Source organism: Falco punctatus (assembly GCF_963210335.1).
Source record: "Falco punctatus genome assembly, chromosome: 1".
Taxonomy (NCBI): domain Eukaryota; kingdom Metazoa; phylum Chordata; class Aves; order Falconiformes; family Falconidae; genus Falco; species Falco punctatus.
In genome coordinates this window covers 91,072,757-91,085,838 of record NC_137580.1, presented here as the reverse complement: position 1 = coordinate 91,085,838, position 13,082 = coordinate 91,072,757, and the positions used below count along the sequence as shown (strand labels likewise).

The 13,082-nt window shown below is 48.4% G+C and overlaps 1 protein-coding gene across 1 annotated transcript in view; it reads left to right on the top strand.

The window, feature by feature from the left end:
- Positions 1–647: 647 nt before the first annotated feature.
- The window catches only part of TBX5 (T-box transcription factor 5), a 94,287-nt gene continuing 81,852 nt past the window's right edge, over positions 648–13,082 (top strand). Inside the window, exon 1 of the mRNA XM_080391508.1 lies at positions 648–13,082. This exon is cut by the window's right edge and continues 38,519 nt beyond it. The gene's annotated coding sequence lies outside the window, so the exon portion shown is untranslated.

Genomic DNA, 13,082 nt, shown 5'->3' with positions numbered 1-13,082 from the left:
AGCTCAAAGAGGTAGCTGGGTGGTTGTGCTGTTTTGGGGGTTTTCTAGTGCTTTGTGCCCAGGCACAGAGATAGAAAGGGCATTTTACCTGCTTCATCAGTAAAACACAACCTCAATCAGATACTTAAGAATAGGTGAGAACCTCTTTATAAACATGGGTCAAATAATTATCACTTTGGCAAGATGCTGGAAGGATTACGTGGGAGATATGAGCACTGCAAGTGGGTATCCACGTTGGGTCACTGACACCGAGCCAATCCATCACCAACTTGCGCTTTCTGTTGCTCCCTTGAGAGGAGATGAAACGAGCCACTGAAAGCTAGTTGGCATGGCTGCTGCCTTCACGCTCTGCTGGAGCTCAGCCTACTTTCATGTTTCACTTTTGATTATTGAAGTCCAAATTGTAATGGGAGATGATTAGAGTGGCAGAGAGCTGATGGTGCCCACCTACGTGAAAGGCAGTGTGGGGCTCCACCAAGAAAGCTGGATGGGCAGCAGATCTGACTTGCTGCCAATGGTAGGTAGTGAGCTGCTATGGAGAGGGGAGGAACAAGCAGATGCCATGTCAGTAGAGGTTCAGAAGGACTTTAGCAGGCGCTTCCCAACTACGTTTGCTGGTGATCCACCAGTTGCTTTTTTTTTTGGAGCATAATCTAGGTGATAGCATGATCCAGCTCTGCCCTTGTCTTGTTAAATGGATCCTAGAGAATATGAGCTGCTCTAGTGTAAGGCATCAAGCTTCCTTGGAGTCTTCCGTTACCCTGAACATGTCTAGGAAAGATTTGTTCTCTCCTGAAATAATCAGTAGCATGGGAAAAACTAGTCGCTCCATCAGCTAGTGCTCTGAATGACGTAGAGTTAGCATCACCCCTTACGTTCTTGGAGGATGAATGCTAGCGTACTGCATGCTGCTGGCCCAGCCCCAGGGATGCTGGCATTTTTCTCCCTGTGTCTCCTGAGAGCACTGTGAAAACTACACTCGTAATGGTACAAATATTCTTAGCATTCAAAGAAGCACAAATATTTTCTGCTGCTTTATGCCAAAACCAACAAGGGTGGCTGAGGGCTATTTTCTACTGCCACCTCCTTGCTTTAGAGTAAGGCTGTGGTTCCTAAATAGGGCTTTACTGTACTGTTACTGTAGTCTGTATCACTTGCCTTTCTCTCTTCTCTATCTGCCAGCAAGCAATATTCAACCACAGCACTGATTTGGTGGGTAACCGATGCGTTTGTCCATCTGTCATGTGTCTGGGCATGTATGCTCTGCTGAGCAAGGCTGATGAAGGTGGGGATGACAAGGCGCCATGTGTTCTGCCTTGGTAGATCAGCCTAGATGCTGAATGGAGGCACAGAAATCTCTTAGGCTCCCTGTGTGGAAGGTTGCAGTGGTTGTATAATCTGTGCCAAGAGGGGGAATACTTGCAGCCCCCTTTTTCCCCATCCCTGTTCCAAGAGAGGCCCATCTGCTGGTTTGGCTGCCAGCAATTAGGTTGGGTGGATTCAGGAAAGGTTGTGTCTGGGTCCAGAGGAACCAGTATGAATTTTCTGGTCCCTGGGCAGCGCACATGCAATGCAGAGCTCTCTGCAAACTTAGCACGAGGCAATAGTGGAGATGGATGAGACTCTGTGAGAATGTTGTAAGGTTCAGATAAAATCTGCAGTTCTCAGGGCAGGGCCTCTGTGCGGTGGTGTCGAGGGTAAATGGAGTTTACCCACTTGGAACGTGAGTGACACGCTGTTTATCCATTTCTCATCTACACCAGGCAATGGAAATAATTTCTTTTAATATCCCGTCTTGACACTGGAGGGAGGAGGGAGTCACCCCACTGGGGGCTTAGGAGCAGGTGCACAGGGGTCTCAGGAATGCTACCATTCCCATGGCATTGGAGGGGCTCTGGGCTTGCTGGAAAGACTAGGGGGGTGTCACCCAAAACTTTATGCAAGTGTGTACTGCTAAGGAGGGGTCTGAAACCCCCTGAGTTATGTTGCGCACAGTGCAGAGAGCACCCTCACTTGTGTTCTCTCTCTGCTGGCATCTTCTCTCATAATCATTCATCCTCTCTATAAACAGATTTCCCAGTAATGGTTTTCATTTTCTTTGAAGTGTCCCATTCATTCTGCTGCTCTGCCCATTCATGTGCTCAGAGTTCCTTGAAAGGAAGACAGACACAAACATCCAAAGTGCTTGAAATATGCTAGCAGGGGGAGGGGGTGGGCAGAGGCATTTCTTTTAAAATATATCATTTGAGGAGACTTTCATACTTTTTACTTTTTCATCCTTTTTACCTTTTTGTTCTCCTAAATAATTCTCTTTTTTTTATTATTTTTGGGTTGCTTTCCCCCCTATAGAGATCCTAATGCACCATGGTGGGTTTTTTTTTTTAATTCTACCTCCTGCAATCTGTTCCTGCTGCTTTAAACTATCAATAAAATGAAAGCATGTTCTAGAGGTCGATTTAACCCAGCCCCAAAGTTAAGCAGGTGCTGAAGTGGTTTGCTAATGGGGTATGTTTCTGAACTGGGGCCTTCCAGGCTAAGACATGACTGTCATCAGGGCTCGGTGGCTAAGCTTCTGTGAATAGAAAGGAATATTTGGCCCTGAAAATAAGGAGTGATACCTATTCCCTGCAAAGAGAGGGAATTGTAAGGAAGGGCTGCTTTTCTTCTTTAGGGCAGGCTTAAACGTAAAACGATGGTCGGTTGTGGTGTGTGCCATGCCCGGTAACATTTCACCTGTATCAGGATCCCCTTCCACTGCACTAATTGCCCAGATTTAAGATTGAATCAGTGCAAATGCTGCTTCATTTTGTCTTGATGTCCTTTGTCATACATCTGTGGTGCCTGAACCTCCCAGTACTTCCTTATGGGACGAACCTTCAGCAATCCTCCTCCCTTGGTTCAAGAGGGACCTTGCTCTAACCCCAGCCGTGGTGTCAAGCAAACTTATTTCATTGCAATGGCAAGGTGATGGCTTGCAGTTGGCTCTAACTGCATCGTCCCAGACTTGTCCCAGCTCATCCAAGAGGAGACCTTGCCATTTGAATTAAAATTAAAGCATGCAGACTTTCCAAGGGAGACTGACTTTAGGTTTAGAGCAGAGATCAGACCTCAGCCTGGGTGAAATGGCTGTTTCTGCTCTTGGGTAACAGCCCTGTGAGCGTTCGCAAAAGCAAGTGCCCCAAGTGAGTTCTCAGCTGTGCTTTTTCTCTTGACACTTGGCATTTCTGCCCACACAGTCAAGATTGCGCATTGCATTTGGGACTATTTGTGGCCAGCTTGAGGGCTTAGGGTTCTTTTTAATTATTGTTATGTAGTTATGGACTGGGGGCTTAGTGTATGGGAGTAAGAATGGGTTTGCTGTTTCTCCACCAGATTTTTGCATTGGGTTGGTTTTTATTAGGACACGTTTGGCTTTGATTTCAGATTTATATGTTGTTCTGTTCTATCAGGCTCCAATAGGCTTTTTGAATCCAGGCCCCTATATAAATGGAGAATTATGATTCTAACATTATGCCTAGTAGCAATAATATTAAAGAATTGGAGGTTCATATTCAGATGAGCTGCAAACCCAAATTCTCTTTGAAGGGACTGAACCTCTGCATGGCTGCAGACCAGGGAGGACACTCCGTTTCAGGGGGTGGAAGGTCTCTGCCCGCTCAACTAAGAAGGGTGGGGTCTGGACCAGATTTGGGTGAGGAACAGAACTGGGGGAAGGAGGGAGGAACAAGCCAGCCCCTAGCATACCACAAATGTGTTTTATATTGTAATATCAAACATTGGCTTATTCTGTGTTTTCTGTTAAAACAAGTCATAAAAGAACTACTTAAAGGGGACTCCATTCCTATATTTTATATATACCCACAGAGAACATGTGGAGCGCAGATAATGGTGACCAACCTTCCCCCGCCGCTCCACTCCTTCTCCCCCCACCGCCCCATTCATCTCTGCGATCTAATAAGAAAAAGAACAGAGCTGGTGTTAACACAGGAGGGGTTGTTAATCTATTCGGAAACGGATTTTCGGGTCCAGGCATACTTTTTTTTTTTTTTTTGGGGGGGGGGGGAGGGACTGAGAGGGGAAAGAAAGGGATGTTCATCCCCCTGCTCGGGGCCGGAGCCCGGTGCGGTACCCGGGGGGCTGCAGCCGGGCTTGCTCCCCTCGGAGGGACTGGTGGAGGGGCTCGGTGGAGGGCGGGAGGGGTGTTTAGCTTGGGGTGGGATGTAATTGATAGCAGGGAAGAGCTGTCACAATAGCAGGATAGGAAACCGGCTCTCCGGGACAGACCCGGCTTTTAAAAGCCCCTAATCTGCCAGTCTCTGTATTAAGGGGCTGATTTGAGGGGAGGACACGGGGGGAGGGGGGGGGGGGGGGGGTTAAAGAGGAGGCCTGACTCCTGTTAGCTCCTTCTAATGAGGCAGTTGAATAGCATTTAAAAGGGCTCCTGGCCTGGCATGAAATCTCACAAAGGAACCTCCTTATTTTAATGCACGCAACTGACTTTGCTTTACAAACACTTTTATAGTGTCCAGACACTTACAAATCGACCTTCAGTGATTCTTGAGTTAATACGAAGTCTTGGGAAACATTAATGCGCTATTAAAAAAGAAAGTCTCTCAATAGATCTTTCTAGTCTTACAAACACGCTCAGAGTTCTTGAGTACTCAACTCCGGGTATAAAAATGTAAAGTCGTTTAAGGCTATTAATGGGGGGAGGGAGCCGATCCTGCATTCCTTGCCCGAGTCTCTCATTTAAGCTATTAACCTCCCGCTTGTAGGTTTGTGGTGTTGTGTTTTTGGTTTTTTTTCCTCTCGGAGTAAAGAGCAACGGATTTTGGCTTCGAGCAAACATATTTAAACTTCGAAGAAGGGCTTGTGTGTCGGCAAGTTTATCACTCCCCTCCCTCGGTATGTCAGTTGGTTTAATAAAAAAATCCTCTATTACCTCTCCCCACAGACCTCGGCTCTCTAATTACCGAACAATGCGGGGAAAGAATTTTAGGGGTCCCATCCTGCCAAACGAAAAGCTGTAGAGGATGGGAGAGGCAAGATCGGGTCCTGTCTGCAAGAAGCTTGGAAAATACCCTTCCCCCCCCCAAAAAAAAAAAAAAAAAAAAAAAAAAAAAGTAAATCCGTACAGCAGAAGGGAAACCGTTTAAATTGGCAAGCGAGATTAATGAGGGATGTAGAAAGAGCAAAGTAAATCGTAGTGGAGTAGCTCAACGCGGCAGGAAGTGTGTGTGTCTGTATGTGCAGGGTGGGGATGTATAGAATATGTATAGCTTGTGCTGAGTCTGTGAGCGATGCTGCAGTCTGGGTTTGGGAGCTGGGGTTCCCAGGGGGTTTGTCCCACAGACACGGAGCGGGCCGGGAAAGGACTGAGGAGGAAGGACTGTTGTGATGGGGGGGAGGGCGAGGGCGGGGAGTGCCTTTTGGGATGGGTTTGGGGGGGCGGGGGAGCCGCTTTCCCCGACCCCTGCCCGCCGCGGCTCCCCGGCCAGCCTCGGCGTTTCCAACGGTCAAAACTCGTTTCTCCTATATTAGTTTTGATTCTCCCTCGGCGGCAGCTCCTCCGCCGGGCTAACCGGGGGAGCGGCGGCAGGACCCCATTCGTGGGGCTGGGGGGTCCCCGCAGCCACCCCGGCCGGCGCTGCTGGCAGCGGCTGCCCTGCGGGGTGGGCTCCAGCGCTTGGAGCGGGGGAAACCCACCAAATCCAAACCACCCCACTCCCACGGTCCGAATTATCTCCTCTCAGCCCTGGGCTCCGATAAGGCCGGGCGCTGCGCAGGCAGAGGCTGCTGGGCCGGGAGAGCGGGGTGGGGGGCGCCGACCCCCCTGCTCCTCTTTTGTCTCGTTTCCCCCCATCTCCCGGCTCTCAGCTGGTGGTTTTATTTTTTTTTCAGGGCACCTCTAAGAACAAAGAAACAATTGAAACGCGGCTCTAGGGAAACCAGCAGCCCCGTCCTAATGACGGGGCGTTGTTTGCGCAGAGTCGGCCGCGCCGCTCCGCTCCGCGCAGGCTGAGCGCGGAGGCTCCGCTCCAGCGCACCTCGGAGGGGGAGCCCAGAGGAGCCGGGAAAATAAACAATGCTCTATTTTATCTCTTTGCTTCCCCCTCTTCGGTTAAATTCGCGAGAGGGGGAGTGGATTTGAGCATACGAACAGCTGCTTAAAATCTAATATAGACAAATGGACATCTTGTATAACATTAAGTTTTAGTAGGCAACTCATTTATTTTGAAATGCTCTGGCGAATAGTTTGGCAAAGAGCTTTTCTCCCTCCTGTTCCTGGAAAGTAGCTGAAGAGTTTGCTGGGCAGAGTCGGGCTCGGGTGTTCGGGAAGGGAAAGGGGGTCTGTCCGCCGAGGCTCCCCAGCCCCTCGGGTCGCCCGCCCCAAGCGCTCCGGGCTTGGCATGGTTCCCCTTCACCCAGCCGAAAAACCGATAGGAACAACCCCCAAGTCAAATTAGAGGTAGAGGAAGACAGTGAGGATAAAATATCTATTTAATATTCGGGCCATTTAGTGCTTCTGCAAACAGCTTTAGAAAATCTTATCACTTGCAGCATTTCAAATGCAAAACTGGGGCATCCCCGTCGTTGGCTTTGTGCGATATTAAACCCAAAAGAGAAAAAAACAAAAAAGCACGGCACAGGGCTATCTTGAGTTTGTAAATTCCTCAGTGAAAGCGGATTCCGCCGTGGGAAGCTGTTGGTGCTCCCGCCTCGGCGGCTGCCCGGGACGGACACACCGGCTGCTCCGCGGCTGCTCCGCGCCTTTGTTAAGGAGCGGAGAATAATAAATTCTGCTCCGTGTTTTATAGGAACGGAGGAGCCAAGAGCACTCAGGCTAAAAACAAACCTGTGTTCAGCCAAGCGTGAGGAAAGCGGCTCCAAATGAGAGGATCGGAGTTGGGGGGGAGGAAAGGGAGAGAAAAAAAAAAAAAAGGAAAAAAGGCAAACTAACTGGAAAACAAAGATTTTATTCGTGGAGGTGTGCGCCTGGGTGCTGTCACCCACTGACGGTGCCAGTGTCTCTCCTCTCTGGGCAAAGGAGCTTGTTCTGCCCTTCCCGAGCGGGCAGAGTTGCCGTCCTCCCCTAAAATCCCTCCCTGGGGCAGAATGCTGGATACAAGGGAGGAAAAGAAAAGGGAAAAGTGCAATTGTGTGAGAGCTCGTAGGGATACCAGGTCCTGCTGCTTGAGGTGTTCCCCTCTCCTGGTTTCCACGTTTATTTGTAGGGACAAAAATCCTATAGATTACCTTAATTTTTTGTTTAATTCGTTATGTACATATATATTTTTTTTTTCTGCTTCGTACGATGACGATGTGGTGAATTACTAGACGGGAAACAGCCTGGTCCCCAGGATAAGATTTTCTGCCTGCTTAGGTGTTGGTTTGTCGGTTTTGTTCCCGCAGAAACCAATTTCTTGAGCCGCCGGGGCTGCGGCAGGCAGCGAGCGCTGCTCGGGGCTGCACCGCTCGGGGAAAGATGCGCTCCGGGGGTTAAAATAGGCTTAAAATACGGGTGTTCTTAGGTTGGGACCCTTGGGATTTTGTTGTTGTTGTTGTTTTACTGATAATTAATTTTTTAAAAATACACACCGATTTACCGATGTAGGGGGGGGGGAATGTAGTAACGTGCAGCGTGGTTAGAAGACGGCTTTTTGGAGCGAGAAGGGAAAACAGAGGGGGAGGCATCGAGCCCCGCTCTGTAGCGGTGCCGAGCTTGTGCGGTGCGCTCGCAAAGCAGCTCCAGCCGCGCAGCCCCGCGCAGCGGCCGGGCCGGAGAATGATGTATTGTGTGTGTGTGTTTGAGATTGTTCCCCCAAAAGAGAAACAAACCATTGATCTCCCTGAAACGCGAAAACCCCCGGCTCCGCGGCGGGAGGGTTGGCTCCGCGGGCAGAGAGGAGCCTGCGCTCGCTCCGCTCCCGCCGACGGGGCGCCCGGGGGCAGCGGGAGCTCCGCGCCCGCGCAGCCGTGGCGCAGGGTTGGGGTGGGAGTTTTTCCTCGCTACTCGGAGCCAGGGAATGTAAATTTTGACGGCTAAAACCTTTGGCTTGGTGGGGGAGGAACCCGCTCGCTGCTCTCGCTGTCGCTCCCGACTTAATTTTACCGCTTGGGGAAGCGGCCGAGCCTGCCCGAGCAGCGCCGGCGGGGGGACGTGGCCGTTAGCCCTCGGTTATAGCTAGCCCTCGGTTATAACTCCGTTCAGATCTGGTGCCGGTGGCCAGCAGCGCTTCCGCGGAGCAGGAGCTGGCCCTGCCTGCGCGCCAGGCAGCAGAGGCAAAGCGCGCAGCTATTGCCAGGTAGTACCGTTATTATTATTATTATTTATTGTAATAGCCGCTGGTGCCCACTCCGCGCATCCCGGCGCTGGGACCCGCACCAGCCCCGAGGTGTTAACGAGGGGGCCGCGGAGCGGGTGCGGAGCCCCGCGGAGGGGAGCGGGGCGGCGGGTCCGCACTGCCGGTAGTGCTGGAGGAAACGCCTTGGGTTTCTTTACGGGCTCATTTTCTCAGAGGAGGATTTTACTGCATGCGTAAAGAATTTTGAAAAGCAGTGGTAAATATTTTCTCTTCTGGCAAGTTATTTATTGGCATGAAGAGAGGATTTTTTTTTTTCGTCTTTATAAAGCTACATGTGGTGACCATATAGGATCAGAAATAATGTGGCCTTTCTGGTTTTGAAGAACTGCTAATGTCATTAAAGGTCTTCCTAACACGCCAGCTAGGAGTTCAAAAAGCCTCGCCTTTTATCCTGGGCATATATTTGGTTGTTTATAAAGTGCAGACTTCCTTATGCTTCAAGTGCATCAGGAGGATTTCTTGACTCTGTAGAAGGATCTGTTTTCAACTATATTCTTCTTTGGAAATTGGACTGTTTAACTAGTGTCTTTCACACTTCTTTTCTGGCTGCTATTTTTATACATTCAACCACAGCAGAGGTTCCCGCACACAGAAGCAAACAAAGAATTTTCCCCTCTGCTCCGTATTACAGAAAATATCTGCGCCAGCCACTAATTGTCCATTAGTGCTAATAAGTGGCTAAAACAATATTAGAAGATAACCCGAGCAACCTGTCTTCTTTATTTTAATTTGACTTACTGAAGTCGGGAAGGTTTTGACGGAGACCTGACTAGACGTGTCCAGGGAATCTGTGTACTAAACTTTTGGACTGTTGATTTTGAGGGTCACTTATCTAAGCTAAGTTCAAAGTGTCACCTGCTTTAATCCTTTTTCTGTCATGCTCGGAGAGACTCCACACAGCACACAGTCTGTTTCTCAGAGCGCCTGGAAAAAACCCTCTGTCTCCATTTCCCCCCCCCAAGTTTTCCCTCACAAATCCATTCGGGATTTCTCCCTTCGATTCTAGACTCTTAGGAAAAACTCATTTGAATTCAATTATTAATATTTTCCGGGCATGCTCTTTTAGTGTGCCATTTGTAATATATTAGGATGAATTATATGTGTTTAAAAAAAAGAAGAGAGAAAAAGAAAAAAAGAGAAAAAAGGGGGGGGGGGGGAAGAGAAAAACCCGGAGAAAGAAGGCCTTTTCTATTAAATAGAAACAAGATGTCCAAATACAGAATGCATGAATTTGAAATCTGGTGTTTTCCACTCTTGGATGCTGATGGTGTTAAAAAAATCCACTTTGCTGCTTCTGCAATTTAAATCCTTACGTAGAAACATAAATTATCTGCTGGGATATTATTTTTAATTAAAATTCTCTTTCCTGAAGGACTTGTTTTTAACTTAACATAACAGGTTTTCCTGAAGATTTTTCTTTTCCTTTCGATTTAACATTTTAATTAATTGAGGGATTCTTAAGCCGTGTCTTGTAAGCGGGTTGGTGTTTTTCAAACTTTGACAGAAAACAGTTCACTTGTTTTGTTTTGGTTTGGGTGAATGGTTTTGGTGAAAACGCATAGTTTTGAAACAACTCAGAGGGAGTGGAAAACTTGGAGCTCCTCAGACATGTCAATGAACAGTGTTCACACACACACACAAAATCCCATGTTTTTTCAATGAGCTCTCAAACGTCAAGCTCCACGCTAAGGCTTTGGAGGGGGCGAGCCTAAATTTATGCCTCTCCAGCCAGTTTTAGGCACCTAAATAGAAACGGAGCCGTTCTCAGAAGTGCTGAACCCTCACAAATCTGCATGAAGACAAGGAAGACAGCTCTGATTCATTGTCCCTAAAATCTAGTCCCTTTTCTTTCGCTGCCCGCATGTGACTTCAGGCACTTGGGCTGGCTGTTGAGTTCAGCTGCCTTTGTCGTTTCCTCTTAGGGAAGAGAAACAAGGAAAAGTACTTCTGTGTTCAGCAAAGTAAGGGAGTTGAAGCACTTGGTGAATTTTGAAAGGTTTGAGAGTGGTAGGGCAACACACCTGCTTTATGTTAGATGTAGAGATGGTCCGAGAGGAGCCACCTTGGCCACTCAGCCCTGCCTTCCCAGGCAGTCCTGTAACGGAGCCCGGAAGGTTCCCAGAGCATCTGCACCACAAAGCACCTTCCACCATCCAGGAACGAACAGTCAAGGGCTGGTAGGAGAGACCACCCAGCTGCCAAACGGTGGAGGACCCCAGGGTCAGAGCGGGGGACCCTGAGGGCTCACGTTGTTGCCAAATCTTGGGCTCAGCCATTTTGAACACACCCGGATTTTTCTGTATTTTCGTTCAGTGTTTTGTCTGCCCAGAGTCTCCCTTCCTGTCATTTCAGCCTAAAGAGGCCACAGTGCTTGGGGAAGGGGGGAGATGATGACATTTCTAGTAAAAATGAGGATAAAGTGAGGAAAATCAGCTTCTTTATGCCCACTGGGAAATTCTTTTAGGAAGGGAAAGCAGCATTTTTCTGTTACTTGCAGCTGGCAAGTATCAAGGCAACTAAGTCATGATTTCTCGTGGGTATTTCTGAGGTTTGGTAGGTTCTTTGCAAATGCTGGGGTCCTGGTGCAACGGCTGAAGCTCTGCTGACCTGTCCATCCTCCTCTCCATTTTAGCAACTGGTATTGCCAAATATGTGTCCTGTGTCCCAAAAAACAAGGAAGGTGAACCAGAATCGAGGGCATAGACAGAATTATTGGGGCAGGTACATCTGCTAATATGTCTTAGTGGTTTCATTGACTTTTTTTTCCTTTTTCCTGTAATTTCTGAATCAAACACTCTGCTATCAGCTAGCTCTAGAGATGGATGAGTAACACTAGTGAGATAAAAGAGTCAAGACTCCCTTTTCTGTTATTTGGCTGCTTTTTGTTAACAGTGCTGAGTGCCATTATTTCCCATAAAAGACATCTGGAAAATCATCGACGTGTGGTGGAGAAAGTGGCTCTTCTCTGCTTTGTACTCCCCTTTGATCCAACATGGAGCACAATTCACTGCCTTCTGAGATCAATAGCTCCCATCCTGGGACATTTTTCATTCTCATGTGCTGTAAGTGATTTGAACCACTTTAAGAAAATATGAATGTCAACTCCTTTTTGTCTTAGAATGTGTTTATTTATGAATTCGTGACAGCAAGGCCAATGCCAGGAAGAGAATGGCATGGACCAGCTGGATATCCCCACAGAGTACAACCGGTTGAGCTGTTCCTCTGAGTCTGGTTGGCTTCACCTTTGTCATACCACCCAACTAAAGAGTCACAAAAGTACGGGTGGCCATGGCTGTGTTGTACAGCCTCATGGTAATCAAAGCAGAGGCCTTTAGAGCCAAATGTGTCAGCTGGTATAATCTGAGCTTGAGCTGCTTACCTGGAGCACCGATGGGCTCAAAGCTGTTTTGGACTGGATGCAGAAGGGGGGAGTGGGAAGGGCTTTGTGTGCGCTCAGGTTCAGCAGAAGCATGAAGTTGTGCTCTGGTCTTTTTAACCAAGAGTAGCCAACCTGTGACTTGTGAGCGGTACGCAGCTCTCCGGTACTTCAGATGTGGCTCCTGTGCCAGGGCTTTGTCATGGTGAGGCAATGGTGGGCTGAGGCTTCCACGGGTAAGCCTGGTCCGGGCAGGAGTTAGGGATGAAGGGGCTGGAACTAGACCCGATCTCGCCTTCAGCCTCATTCAAGGGTGGATCCCTGGGATCTCAATCACCATGTCCCACCAGTGACCCACTCCTAGAGTCTTCCCCATCCCTGTTCTTTGATTCCTCAGTAAAGCGCTATCTAGATGGGTGAGAGTGGCTGTGTTATGCCTTCCCTTAAGAAAGCAGCTCTCAGCTATGTGAGAAGGCCTGACAGTACCGAGCAGGAACTTGTGACCTATATATTCAGTGAATGGCTCAGCCGGATGGACTTGAGATGTTTGTCTGCTCAATGGCTCTGCTTTCCAGCACTAAATCCTGTAGTATTCGACCTGAAAGGTCCTGCTAATATGAGTAGGATCAAGCACAGGCCTACAAAGAGCAAGGGAGGTCATTATTTTCACAGGAACTGAAAGTCGGACCCTAAATCTTCAGAAGAGAGCGGTGCCTAGAAACCAGCTGTCTAATATATCTGCTGTGCTAAACTGGTAGCAGGGAGGGGAGAATAAAAATGTGTTTTGCAGTATAATATTGCTTTGTGCTTCCAAAAAGGCTTCTAATTTTATGTTTCAAAGGCAAACATTACAGCTAATTGAAGAGCAGAGAGGAAAAATGGATCTCCTTTTCTAAGCGCCAATAAGACTGGGTTCTGGGCCAGTGGTTCTGTGAGAGGTCTCCATTTACTACCTGTCCTAAACCTCAGGTATTTTAGAAGGAAAATGCCTGCCATATATTAAAGAGAAAAGTCATTAAATGGATGTCAAAAAAAAAAAAAAAAAGGACGACAGAGAAAACCCATATGACTGAATTTATGGCTTGCCTAAGAAGCACAAGGTAGCACTGAGAAAACATGAATGAGAACAAGGGGGCATCCACGCCATGGAAAAGGCATTTACCACTTGCTGCCTTCCCAGTGGTAACCTCAGAAGAGGTCCACTAGGCTGGTAATGTCACTGTCCCATCCCTGCAGCTGTGACCCTCCTCCTGCCTTTTTCCCCAGCTCCCCCCTTTGAACGGAATAACCCTCCTCCACCTCACCAGGAGTTGGATTAGGCCCTGTGCCCAGAATGCCAC